Here is a 13,200-nt window from a genome sequence, read left to right on the forward strand (position 1 = left end):
TTAAAAAGACTGTATGTACAGCGCTGTGTAAATTTACAGCACTTTATAAATAAAGGTTAATAATAATAATAATAATAATAATAATAATAATAAGGCTGTAACAAATTCCTCCCCGAGGATCTAAGTGTGCGGGGAACATTATATGGAAGGAGGAAGTCCTGAAGATAGGTTGGAGCCAAGCTATTTAGGGCTTTAAAGGTAATAACCATCACCTTGTACTGGGCCCGGAAACTAATGGGCAACCAGTGGAGTGATGTTAAGATCGGTGTTATATGGTCTCTTCTGGATGTACCGGAGACCAATCTGGCTGCCATGTTCTATACTAATTGACGTTTCCATACCAAGCACGAGGGTAGCCCCATGTAGAGTGCACTGCAGAAATCAAGGCGTGAAGTTACCAGTGCATATACTACAGTCTCAAGGTCCCTGACTTCCAGGATAGGGCGCAGCTCGTGTATCAGCCGAAGCTGATTTGTCATGTGAAGTGGCGGATCTAGGAGCACCCCCAGACTGTGAACACAGTCATTAGAGGAGAGTGTGACCCCTTCCAGGACTGGAGGTTGTATCTCGATACCTGGGATCGGAGCCGATATTATTATTATTATTATTATTATTATTACTATTATTATTATTAACCTTTATTTATAAAGCGCTGTAAATTTACACAGCCCTGTACATACAATCTTTTTAATTAGACGGTTCCCTGCCCTCAGGCTTACAATCTAAAGAGACACGACATAAAAGGAGAAGGGAAAGGAGGTGGGGCTAGTAGGCTAATACATATACATAGCAATACAGGAAATGGTTCAATAAAACAGGCATCAAAAGAACATCAAATAGCAAGCGACAATTATGCAATGCCTGGGAATGCTTCTCTGAACAGGATGGTCTTCAACTCTGTTTTGAAGCTGGTTAAAGAAGTGATGGCCCTTGCTCGTGGGGGAAGAAGGTTCCAGCAGTGAGGGGCAGCGAGTGAAAAGGGGCGAATCCGAGATGGGGCAGAGGAAACCCTGGGCTGGGACTGCAGACCTTGACTACCAGAACGGAGGGCCCGAGTGGGAAGGTGAGGAGAAAGAAGGTCTGATAAGTAAGGAGGGGCCCGCCGATACCGTTAAGTACCTCCATTTTGTCTGGATTCAGCTTCAATTTGTTTTCCCTCATCCAGTCCATTACTGCTTTAAGACAGTCATTGAGAGGAGAGACGTCATCTGAAGTCAAAGCTGAAGACTGAGACATGGAGAAATATATCTGGATGTCATCAGTGTGCTGATAACACCCCACCCCATGCCTTTGGATGATTGCTCCCAGTGAGTTCGTGTATATGTTGAAAAGCATCGGGGACAGGATAGCGCCTTGTGGGACACCACAATTACAATCCTTCTTTGCCGAGCAATTCCTGAGGACCACCCTCTGGAATCTGCCCGAGAGGAAGGAACGGAACCACTGGAGTGCAGTGCCTCCTATTCCTAACCTTCTCAGGCGATTCAAGAGGATGTCATGATCTATAGTGTCAAACGCAGTTGAGAGGTCCAGTAGCACCAACAGGGTCACACTACCCCTATCGATGTCAGATGACCCCCAGATGAAGGTCATCAGATAAGGCGACCATGGCAGTCTCAACTCCAAATCCTGTCCTAAAGCCAGTTTGAAATGCATCAAGATAATCGCTTTTCCTCCAAGACAGCTTGGAGTTGAAGAGCAACCACCCTCTCAATCATCTTGCTCAAAAATGGTAGTAAGAGGAACCACCCTCTCAGTCACCTTGCTCAAAAATGTCGTTCTTCATATCCAGGGGGTGAAGGGAAGGTTTTTTTTTTCAGGGCGGCCTAACTGCCGTTTCCTTCAAACAAAATGGAACATGACCCTCCCTAAGGGATGCATTGATGATGTCCCTTAAGAGCATCCTCAAGCCATCACCCCCTGGACAGTCAGTCACAAAGGGCAAGGGTCAAGAGGGAAAGTTCTTTTCCTCACTCTTCCAAGGAGCTTGTCACTGACCTGCTTAATAGATGGAATTTGACAGGAGATCCAGATTATGTAATCTTCAGTTTGTAACTTTCCTGTGCCTTCCTGACACTTCTTCCATTCTTTTTTTTCCTTTCCAGAAAAAGCCTGTGGAAGAGGAAAAGATGGAGCACCTGCACAACTTTTGATTGGAAGTTGTTGGTGTGAAAGCACCAAGTATTGAAACCTAGGCTCCATTCACACTGGGCACAAAAAGCGACGTATATTGTTGCGATTCTGGCTCAAATTTCTTTTCCGAGTCCTAATCGAATCTGGTCCTTTGTTCCCATTGGGAAAGGCTGCAAAATGACTCGATTTATTTTGAACCATGTTTTCATTCCCATTGGATTTTTCACAGCTGTATTTTAAAGCGGAGTAATTTGCTCACCGTTTCCATTGCCCTTCCGGAACCTCTTTTTTTTAAAGCACCTGTCAATCAAGTGCTGAGGCTTGATTAGAGGTCACAGTGACGTCAGTTGCTTTGATGCATTTTGGCGTGGGCTATTTTTTATTCCCCGTTCCCATTTGTGTCTTTCAAACCTGTTTTTCTGTTTTGTTTTGCTTTTAAGCAGTCAATCAATCGCTTAGGTGCTTTTCTCCTCTGGAAAAAGCAGAAGGAGCCTCCATCCCCCCAAGTTCCTTTGCCTCCCAAGCTCTCCTGGGTCTTCCCAGAGCCCCTCTGGGAAAGGGAGAAGGAGCCTCTATCCCCCCAAGTCCTTTTGCCCCCCAAGCTGTCCTGGGTCTTCCCAGAGCCCCTCTGGGAAAAGGAAAATGAGTCTCCATCCTCCCAAGTCCCTTTGCCCCCCAAGCTGTCCTGTATCTTCCCAGAGCCCCTCTGGGAAAAAGAGAAGGAGCCTCTATTCCCCCAAGTCCCTTTGCCTCCCAAGCTGTCCTGTGTCTTCCCAGAGGGCTTTTCTGGGGGGCGATCAAGCAGGCATATAATAATAGTTTTAAACTCCTCACACGTCGATCTATGAATGTGGAGCAGGGGGTAGGTTGCAGGGGGGCATAATGTGTTTACCGCATTTGGAGGTCAATGTAGTAATTTGCTATGTTTGGACACCTGACAGAGCGCCTAGGCGATCGAAAGCTTAATTTTAAAAATAATAAATTTGTCTACACACGCGATCACCTTACCCTGCTTCCCACTCCACCAGGGGAAAGGCTATGTGAATGGGGAAAAATGGCGCTGGTAATGCAGGAAAGAGAACAAAGTGGGTGAAACCCCAGGTCAGCCCCTTGAGCACTGCTCCTCCCATCCCCAAGTTCCCGAATCAGACACCCTTGTTGTTCCCATTCACTTGCCCCAGATCAGACTCGAGAGGTGCAGGAAAAACCTCCGAAAAAGTACAGTCAGATTAACCCGGGTTCGAGCCCCCCTGATTCGGGTTTTTACCTGGAAAAATCGATTACATGGGGATCAGATCCGAATTCCAATGGGAACGAAATTGGCACAGTGAGGATCGAATGCACAGTCAAATGGGAACAATGGCCCCATAATCCAAGTCTTGATCTGCTTTATAAGCCAGTGGGAATGGGGCCCTAGTTACTGAAACCATGTAAAGAGATGACCTTATATCCAGACTTATTTCCTTCCCCAGTATAGGTATATGTAGGTGTATGTGTGTGAGAAAGAGAGGGGGGGGGGGGAGACAGGGAGAATTATTAAAGCTACAATAGGGACCTGTGTCTGATATAGAAATCTATATTCAAAGAATATAATTTTCATCTTCAACAAAGATGGAGGAAATACAAGCTCTGGCACAGAGCTTGTGAGTAATTTATGAGTGCTGAGAAATCGTGCATGTTGCAGCAATGGATTAATACTGCTCTTCCTTTTCAACTATTGAGGCTTTCAGGCAGAACATTCCCATTTCCTTTGAAACCTCTGCAACACCCAAGACGTTTTTCTTCTTTTTAGACTGACAGTTCCTGTCCAAACTGTTTGGGCTTATCCATACATCTGCACATTCGGGTGGTTTGTCCATTTTACATCTTGCTTATGCAGTTTTAAGTGTTATTTTCTCCAAATGTATTAGTTGTGTATCTTGTTTTGATTTTATTTATTTATCTATTTATATCCCACCTCTCTCACAAATGGGAACCAAGACTGCTCACAATATTCCTTAAAACAAGGTATATGTATTATGGGTATGATTGTTCAAGAAAAGCTGTTCCCCTCAAGATGTTTTCTGGTTCTTTGGGGCACATTTCAATATCTCCTCTTTGCACTGTTGTTCTCTCGTATTTGGCATCCAGGTACTTACAAGCAAATAATTTCTCCATGTTACAGTGTTCAGGGCTATAAAGATTTTCTCCTCTTTTGATGTTGCTTCTCCACAGTGATCTATGGCTGTTCTTATGTTAGATTTGATTTCATTGTCTACCGCACAAGTACCTGCACAGACCTTATGTCATGTTAAGTGTAGCAGCTTTAGGAGTAACTTATATAGCAGAGAGCCTGCCATCAATGATGCAGCTACTATGGGTTCATTAACTGATGATGAAGATGAGTAGAACTGCAGCTCTTAAGACTCCCATGGAACAAACACCTTTTGAAGCATGAAGGAGCCACTTACTACAGAAGACTACCTGGACATCCAGTCATTTACTGATTCCTTACAAATATCAACAGTGAAGAAACACTGGAATCCAACTGGAAGAAGAGAAACGTCCTTTTCAAAATTGCATATATCCCCTATGTATACACCCCATCAGCCTACAGCCAAAGCTTGAAAGATGCCAGATATACCACTCATAGGCTGTTGAGTGCAAAAGGAACTGAAAGCCAAAAGACCTTCCAGATCACTGAATGGAGAGGAGCCAGAAGATAGACACCCCATCAACAGAGAGGCCAGAACAAGCTATTTGAGTTGCTTTAACATTTGATGAGGATCAGATTCTGAATTTTGTTGGGACAATGACCTTGTTCTCTTGGTTGCTGGCATAGGCAACTTCAATTTACTTTGTGGCTGTTTCTTCCTGCTTCCATTGTCTGATGGGCCTTGGATTAGGACCTGCACTTTGATCTTGCTTACTGGAACCTATAAATTTTGTGGTTTATGTAAGTGCCAGTTGTGTAAATGGTAAATGCATCCTATGGGATTTCTGTTCCTGGTTCCCTAAATAGGTCACTAAGCAGTGATAATTGGATGTCCATATGTAGAGCATCTTGTTGGCTTTTTTTTTAAAGTGGGGTTAGGACTCGATATGGTGATTTCTGTCTGTGTGGTTCCTGTTTCTGTCCACGTGGTTCCCAGAGGTCTTTGTTGCCTTGGTCATCTCTTTGGTCTTCCTCCTCTCCGATGTACAGGCAGAGTCCTTGTTAAGGACCAGGGTTTCCCTCTCCAGTATGATGCCATGATGGCTTTTACATGTTGTGTACATTGGTTCTTCTGTGTTCTATCTTCTGTTTTGTTATGTATGGAAAAATTAGTTTGATAAGTCAAAATGAGTTTGAGGAGGTTTCTTTTGATATACTAAGTCTGGATAATTTAAGTTCACATGAATCAAAAATTGTTTGAAAACACACTCACACTTGCGTACAGAGAAGCTTTCCCAGGCATTGCATAACTGTCACTTGCTATTTGATGTTCTTTTGTTGCCTGTTTTATTGAATCATTTCCTGTATTGCTATGTATTTTATATGTATTATCCTACTAGTGAGGCAGGCTAACTCCAACAGGCCTCCCTGGAAGAAGTTTACCTATTCATTAAGAAGCCAAGCCCTCCCTCCAGTCTATCTGCCTTGGTCCTGGCCTCGGAGTTAGAGAAGAACTGCTGGCCCTCATCCCCTTCCCCACCACCACTCCTCCTTTTGTGTCATATCTTTTTAGATTGTAAGCCTGAGGGCAGGGAACCGTCCAATTAAAAAGATTGTATGTACAGCGCTGTGTAAATTTACAGCGCTTTATAAATAAAGGTTAATAATAATAACAATAATAATAATAATAATAATAAAAACAAGTTTACCTTTAATAGCATTTTTATTTCAAAATTGATATGAATTATAATTCACATCATACAATTACAGACTATTTATTCCTTGTCAGTATAATTACAGGAAAAATGATTTTTTTGAAAGCATATTGTTCATTATGCAGTAAGCATTATTGGATTGTAGAGCACAAATAATGAAATGAAACGATCAGTTTCTTTTATTAATTTTCATTCTCACATCCATCTTTACTAATTTGAAAAGTTCTGGATTTCCCCAAAGCAAAACTCTTATGTAATAAGCACCAATATCCCCGTGATTTCTCTACCTCTTAGCACTTAGTTGTTCTTGAACAGAGTGATAATGCATCAGCATTAAGTGCACATCCAGGAGAAAGTTACTATAAGCATGAGCATAAGTGGAGAATATGAGCACCTACAATTAGAAAAGATATCCAGAGGAAAAGAAAAAGTGAAGACAAAATCTAAATGTACAACGAAACATAAAGGGAAATATTTTTCCATTTATCACACTCTTGCTCCACCCCTTTCCTCTCATGCCTTCCTGCAAACCATAAATACTTGCATGATTAACAAGTACCTGTAAAATAAATCATGGGTCTTAAGGGGAGTAAGTGGAGAAAAATCTTAATAGATTGTTACGGTTTTAGATTGACCACTTATTTGTGTCTTTGCTTGCCTGGAGGCTACGTGCAAAGATAAGGATCCGACAGGTAACAGAGAACTTAGAGAAGGCAACTAACTCTGTTGATTTCTAACAAAACAATCTGCAACACCCTTTCTTAACCTGACTCCCTATAGAATGATATATTGGACTGGAACTCACATCATTGGGAACTGGCCATGCTGGTGGATGATAGGAGCTGTAATCCAGCATGTTTGGAGAAAACTAGGTTAGGGACATTTTATCCTTGGATTATCTACTCTGGCAGTGACCAGTTTTGGCTGTTAATATCTCTGATTTCTGCAATTTTAGCTCTGTCATGTGCTTGACCCTGGTTCGGTCTGGCCCTAATGTTTGGCAGAGCGACATGGTCACTTCAAGCAGATGAGCCTGGGTGTCATGAAAGAGCAGTAAATTCTTAGTCACTTACTTTGTTAATGTATTTTTACTGTCTAATTGGAAGATGAGCTTGCAGAATTTTTTTTGTCTCTTATACCAAAAGAAACCTGGGTGAATTTAGCAATAGCAATAACATTTGTATACTGCTTATTAGTGTAATTAAGCACTCCCTAAGTGGTTTACAATGTGTAAGATAATTGCCACCAACAACCTGGGTACTCATTTTAGTGACCTTGGAAGGATGCAAGCCTGAGTTAAGCTTGAGCTGGTATTGAACTCACAACCTTGCCACTTGTGAGTGAGTGGTTGCAATACAGGCATTTAACCACTGCGCCACCAAGGCTGCTTATAGGTATATGGACTTCAATGAGGGGCATTTTCTTCTAAGCATCAGGGAGCAAAATGTCTTGGGCCTGTCCTAGGCAGAATCCCATGAAATCTAATAATTCATAGCTGCCCCAGCATATGCACATAAGCAAAACCAAGTAAGGCCTGGCTTTTTTCTTTTGTCTTTTCTTAATTCCTCATAGTCAACAAAGTTGAACTGCAGAGACAAGGGGCCTATCCAGGTTCCATAGGCTTTGCATATTTCTTATTTAAGTGTAAAACCACCCAAAACATATTCCCTTATCTTTTATTCAGACCAAACATCTGAATGAATGGACCCAAAGAACAATGAATTCTTATAACTCATTGCAAACACAGGCACGGTTTAACGTGTTTTATTCTGAATACAAATTTGTATTCTTCTCCTCTTTAATTCAGAGTTTTGAATGGGGAGATGATTTATTGAAACCGACCAATTTCCTCCTTGGTAAATGAATATAAACATTAATATTGCATATTACCTGTAGAGCTTGGAAATAACTGCTTGATCAACTTTTAAATGATAATTTCTTTGGAATTTTGCCTAATTCACTAGAATCCCCAATTGAAACTAAGTTAAAAATAAGCTCTACAGTATGAGGTCATTAGAATTTGTTGAAATTTGTTAGGCTGCTTCTTTTTCATTCTAGATTCAGCAAAAGAAGACTGTCTGCTGCCTCAGGAGAAGTATTAGAAGTGGAAGAAATATTTCAAATAGTTCTGTTGTTAGACAGGCTAATCGGGAGGACAGAAGGGAGAGAGACTGGGGAAGAAAGATAATGAAAGAAAGAGCACAAGTCATAACATTAATCAAAGAATGGAAAAGAAGGGGGGGGGGAGACTTGTGAAGGAATGGAGAGTGAGAAAGAGTGATTTATTTTGAGTAGAAAACTCTCAAGCAGCCAGGAACCTTTCAGTATGTCAACCCTAAAAGGGAGGTGTTCTATACATGGGTCTGTATGGAGCAGGATGGTGAGTATACTACTTCTTTACTAACATCTCCTTCTCTGTTGATTATATTCTGGACAAGTTACATTTGCATGTTATTGAATAATACATGGTCTTGTCTAATATTGGGGTGACCTGCAATGAATCCCTTTGTGATCTTTTGTTGCTCACACAATCCATGTCCATCCAGTATGTTACTGATTTTGTTTGTTTGTTTGTTTTAAATAAAATTCCAAGTTAGGCATAATTAGAAAAAGAATAAGAAATAAAACTGCTGATATCATGCTGACTTGGTACAATTCCATGGTGCAACCATATCTTGTATTTTGTGTACAGTTCTGGCAACTGCACTTAAAGAGTATATTGTAGAGATAATAAAGGTGCAGACAGGGGTAACTAAAATAATAAAGGGATTGGAGCAACTCAGCTATGAAAACAGATTTCAATATATGGGGCTGTCTAGCTTAGGGCAAAGGCAAGTAAGGGGAGACATGACTGAAATGTATAAAATTATGAACCTCTCATAATCCCAGAACACAGGCTAATCTAATAAAGCTGAATGCTGGCACATTCAATGTTAAGTACATAGAGCACAATTAAAGTGTGGAATTCACTGCCACAAGATGGAGTGATGGTTGCCAACATGAATAGTTTTAAAAGAGAACTGGACACACTCACATCAGTGACTACTAGTAAGGATGATATTTTGTCACCTTCAATATCAAAGGCAGTATCTCTCCGTGTATTAGTTGTTAGAGAATGCAGGATGTAGTTCTACTCATGTCCTGCTGATGGACAGGACAGCATGTTGGTTGGCCTCTGTGTGAACAAAATGTTGGACTAGACAGTTCCTCAATCTAATGCAGCATAGCTGTTCCCTAAATTAACTCAGATGGAAAGAGTCAAGGAATTTTCTATTAAAACTAAATAGAAAAATTAAGAATGAAGGAAAACATTGCTTATGAAGAAGAACAGTTTTGGAAATAGTGAAGCCCTCTTCCAGGTCTAGGCAAACAACAGCAAAAATTGGACTGCCTTTTCCTTTCTGGGAGAAGTCCCAGCTATCTTAATTAAAATCAACTGAAACTGAAAAAACAGATTATTACTTAAAAATGTTGAGAGCCAGCTGAATACTGTTTGTTGGGGAATACTAACAGACAGCTAGAATTATGTATTGCAATAGAAGACAACTACTCCCAGATTTTCCTGAAAATGGAAATCCTACCACAGTTTAAAACTATTCATCTTGCTGCACTGATTGGACTAAGGCTACTCTGTTCTTTTTGACTTCAGAAGTGACATTAGTGGAATATTTGTTACCTTAGTTGTTTTGTTTTGCACTGCGTATTACCAGTGAACACTGTTTTGTGGATTCCCATCCCCCATACCAATCTTCCAATTTCAAGCCTTTCACAAATGATTGCTGTATAAACAAGCCATGAGTGCACACAGAAATTTTCTTATTCTAAATCCACCCACACAGTTGTTCTCTGCGATAGAGGGATGGAGCTGCATCATGGGTACATTCACAACCCTCTGGAATAGCAGATATTGGTCCTGACGGAGAAGAATATCCTGCACAGTAAGTTTTTCTGCATAGGGGAATTCTTTCCAGAAGACACTCTTTTACCTATGTCATATATAATTTTCCTATACGTTCTGAAGAAGCTGTTCCATGGAAAAGAAGACTGTTTTGTAGGTCTTCCTGCTGCTGCCTCAGTATCATTTTCACATAGTGAGTGTGAACAGTGATTATACCACTGATTTTCACTAACTCCCCCAGATTAAACACCCCAAACATTAAAGGCTAATTTTCATTTTGGTTACCCTGATAAATGTTTGCATTTATTAATATATTAATAACATTATTGGTGGATATAGATCCAGGACTCTACTTGCTTCCCCCCCCCCCCCCCAAACCCTGGGGATAAACAAGATTAGTCTGTTCTTTACTCATCATTCAATTTGCTTGTTGAACTTTCCGTCTCTCCCTGGCACTCATTCATTACTTAATTTAGCTGTAATGAAGTTCACTGAACCTAGGAAGTCAAAGTGAAACAAACGTGGTTCCTTACCCCACCACCTCCAAATTTTCATATATGAAAACCAGGTCAGAAAACCATTAGTATGCCTCAAAAGATGTAGCCAGACAACAAGAGGCAAAAGTTATTGAGGAAGAACACACAAAACTATTCTATCTACCATGAAAAGACGTGACTCTTTGGAAAAGACAATGATGCTTGGCAAGGTATAAAGTAGGAAGAGGAAGACTATGCTTTAAGTGTATAGATTCAATCAAAGAATCCACAGCCCTGAGTTTGCAAGACCTGAGCAGGGCTGTTGATGACAGGGTGACGGGCCTCATTCCTACTACCTTTTAAACTGGATCGTAAATCGGTTTGAACTGGTTTAAATGATCATGGTTCACACTTGAACTGAATCGCTGAAGCGATTTGGAGAGGGAGGCACACACCAGACCCATTTAACCCACGTCTTTTGGACGCTAATTCTTTCCGTGCTTTTTTTGATAAATCAATTCAGCGCAAGTGTGAACCAGATGCAGATCAATTGATTTACATTTGCCCTTTGGCCAGCTGGAGCAGGTCCATTTTGAATTGATTCATTTGTCAATGTGAACCACAAGTGCATTATTTTATTTTATTTTGCAGCAAGAAAATGCAATCAGGGCAAATGTAGTATGAGCCATGCTCCGCTGCCAAACCGATCAATTTGGATCGCAAAGCAATTTATTTGTAAGTGGGAATGCGGCCTTGGAAGTCTCTTATTCACAGTTACCATAAGTTGAAGTTGATGTTGTGGCAGTTAACTACAACAAATTAGATGTGATTTGTAATAGTTAGTCTGTTTTGTTTGATACTGTTCAAACTGCCATGGATCAATGCTCTGGAATTCTGGGAACAGTAGTTTTGTGAGACATTTAGCTCTCTCTGTCAGAGAACCCTGGTGTCACAACAAACTACAATTCACAGAATTGTAAAGCATTAACACATGGCAGCTAAAGTGGTGTCAAACTGGATTATCTCTGCAGTGCGGGTGCAGCCAAAGAAAGGAATTCCAGAGCTTGGGGGCAATCACTGAGAAGGCCCTTCTCTGGGTTCCCCTGGAAGGCTTTTGGAGAGTGTTGTGATTTAGAAAGGGCCATTCCCAAAAGATCTCAGAGTTTGCAGGGCTTCATATGGTTAGGTACCCAGGACTAAAGCTGAGATACCAACATAAATAAGATGAACCAGAGACAGATTCACACACAGATATGAGCATTGCATCATAGATGACAAAGGGGGCAGTTCTAGATTCTTTGCATGTATTAGTCGGACTGTTTTCAATACTTTTAAGGAAGATAGCTAGAGAACTGCATAAGAAATAAATCCGCATGATATACTACTGCATTTAGTGTAATCAGGATGGGTTATAGCTGGAGCTAAGCTGTAATTCTACATATTAGAGGCAATAAATACAGTCGGATTGTGTATACATAGGTTTCTGCTGCTAACTCTTTTCTATTCCTTAGATTTCATTAGGTTTTGTAATGTTCTATATTTATACCACTCACCCTATAGCATATTACATAATAAGGTCTTAGAATGAGCAGCTTATTCTATTGTGCCAATGCTATGTGAATAGCATTTGGTATCCAGCCAGTGATGGCAGTAGTATGTGGTGAATACAAACAGTTAGGAATGGGGTGTTAATCTGTTTCTATAACTGAAATTGCAAATTGCTTGAGACAACTTCTTGCAAACACACACACACACACCTTCCTTCAGATTCTTGCTTTGAATAATTGTAATTTCCACTTTGTCGTATGAAATGTTATATGGTATCACTCATTTGGTTTCATTTCAAGCTGTAGTTTTAACAGCTATACTTATTTTATTGCCCTTTTATTTTACTGCCCTACGAGTCCTATGCTGTTGAAAGGTGGGATATAAATTAAATAAATAAAGGGTGCCCTCCACAACACAATCTAATTTTTGAAGGTTGATGCACATGGCAAACCTATAACAACTGGAGAGCAAAGACCATTGCATTCTCTAACTTCTGACTAATGAATTTACAGTGTCTACATATAAAAAGTAACTAAGTTTTCATCACTTATGTTAGAGATGGGCAACATACAGTTCACCATATATTGGTGGATTGCATAATTCCTTACCATTGGTTATGTGGGCTAGGGCTAATGGAAATCATGGTTCATGATCTGGAAAATAACAAACTACTCATACCTGGCTGGTGCCAAATGCATTATAGAAAATAGGGCTGGAGAACTCCAAATATTGTTTGCTTCCAAATCCCAATTGTATAGCCAAATGGCCAGGGATCATAGAATCATAGTTGGAAGAGACTGCAAGGGCCATCCAGTCCAACCCCATCCTGCCATGCAGGAATTCTCAGTCAAAGCATCCCCGACAGATGGCCATCCAGCCTCTGCTTAAAGACCTCCAAGTAAGGAGACTCCACTACACTCCGAGGAAGGAGTGTGTTCCACTGTCGAACAGCCCTTACTGTCAGGAGGTTCCTCCTAATGTTGAGCTGGAGCTTGCATCCATTGTTCCGGGTCCTGTTCTCTGGAGCAGCAGAAAATAAGCTTGCTCCCTCCTCAACATGAGATCCCTTCAAATATTTAAACAGGGCTATCATATCACCTCTTAACCTTTTCTTCTCCAGGCTAAACATCCCCAGCTCCCTGAGTCGTTCCTCATAGGGCATGGTTTCCAGACCCTTCACCATTTTAGTTGCCCTCCTTTGGACACATGGCTCCAGTTTCTCAATGTCCTTTTTCAATTGTGGTGCCCAGAACTGGACACAATATTCCAGGTGGGGCCTGACCAGAGCAGAATAGA

This window comes from Sceloporus occidentalis, unplaced genomic scaffold (assembly GCF_023333645.1).
Source record: "Sceloporus occidentalis isolate IW3139 unplaced genomic scaffold, rSceOcc1.0.p SCAF_6, whole genome shotgun sequence".
In the NCBI taxonomy this organism is placed as follows: Eukaryota; Metazoa; Chordata; class Lepidosauria; order Squamata; family Phrynosomatidae; genus Sceloporus; species Sceloporus occidentalis.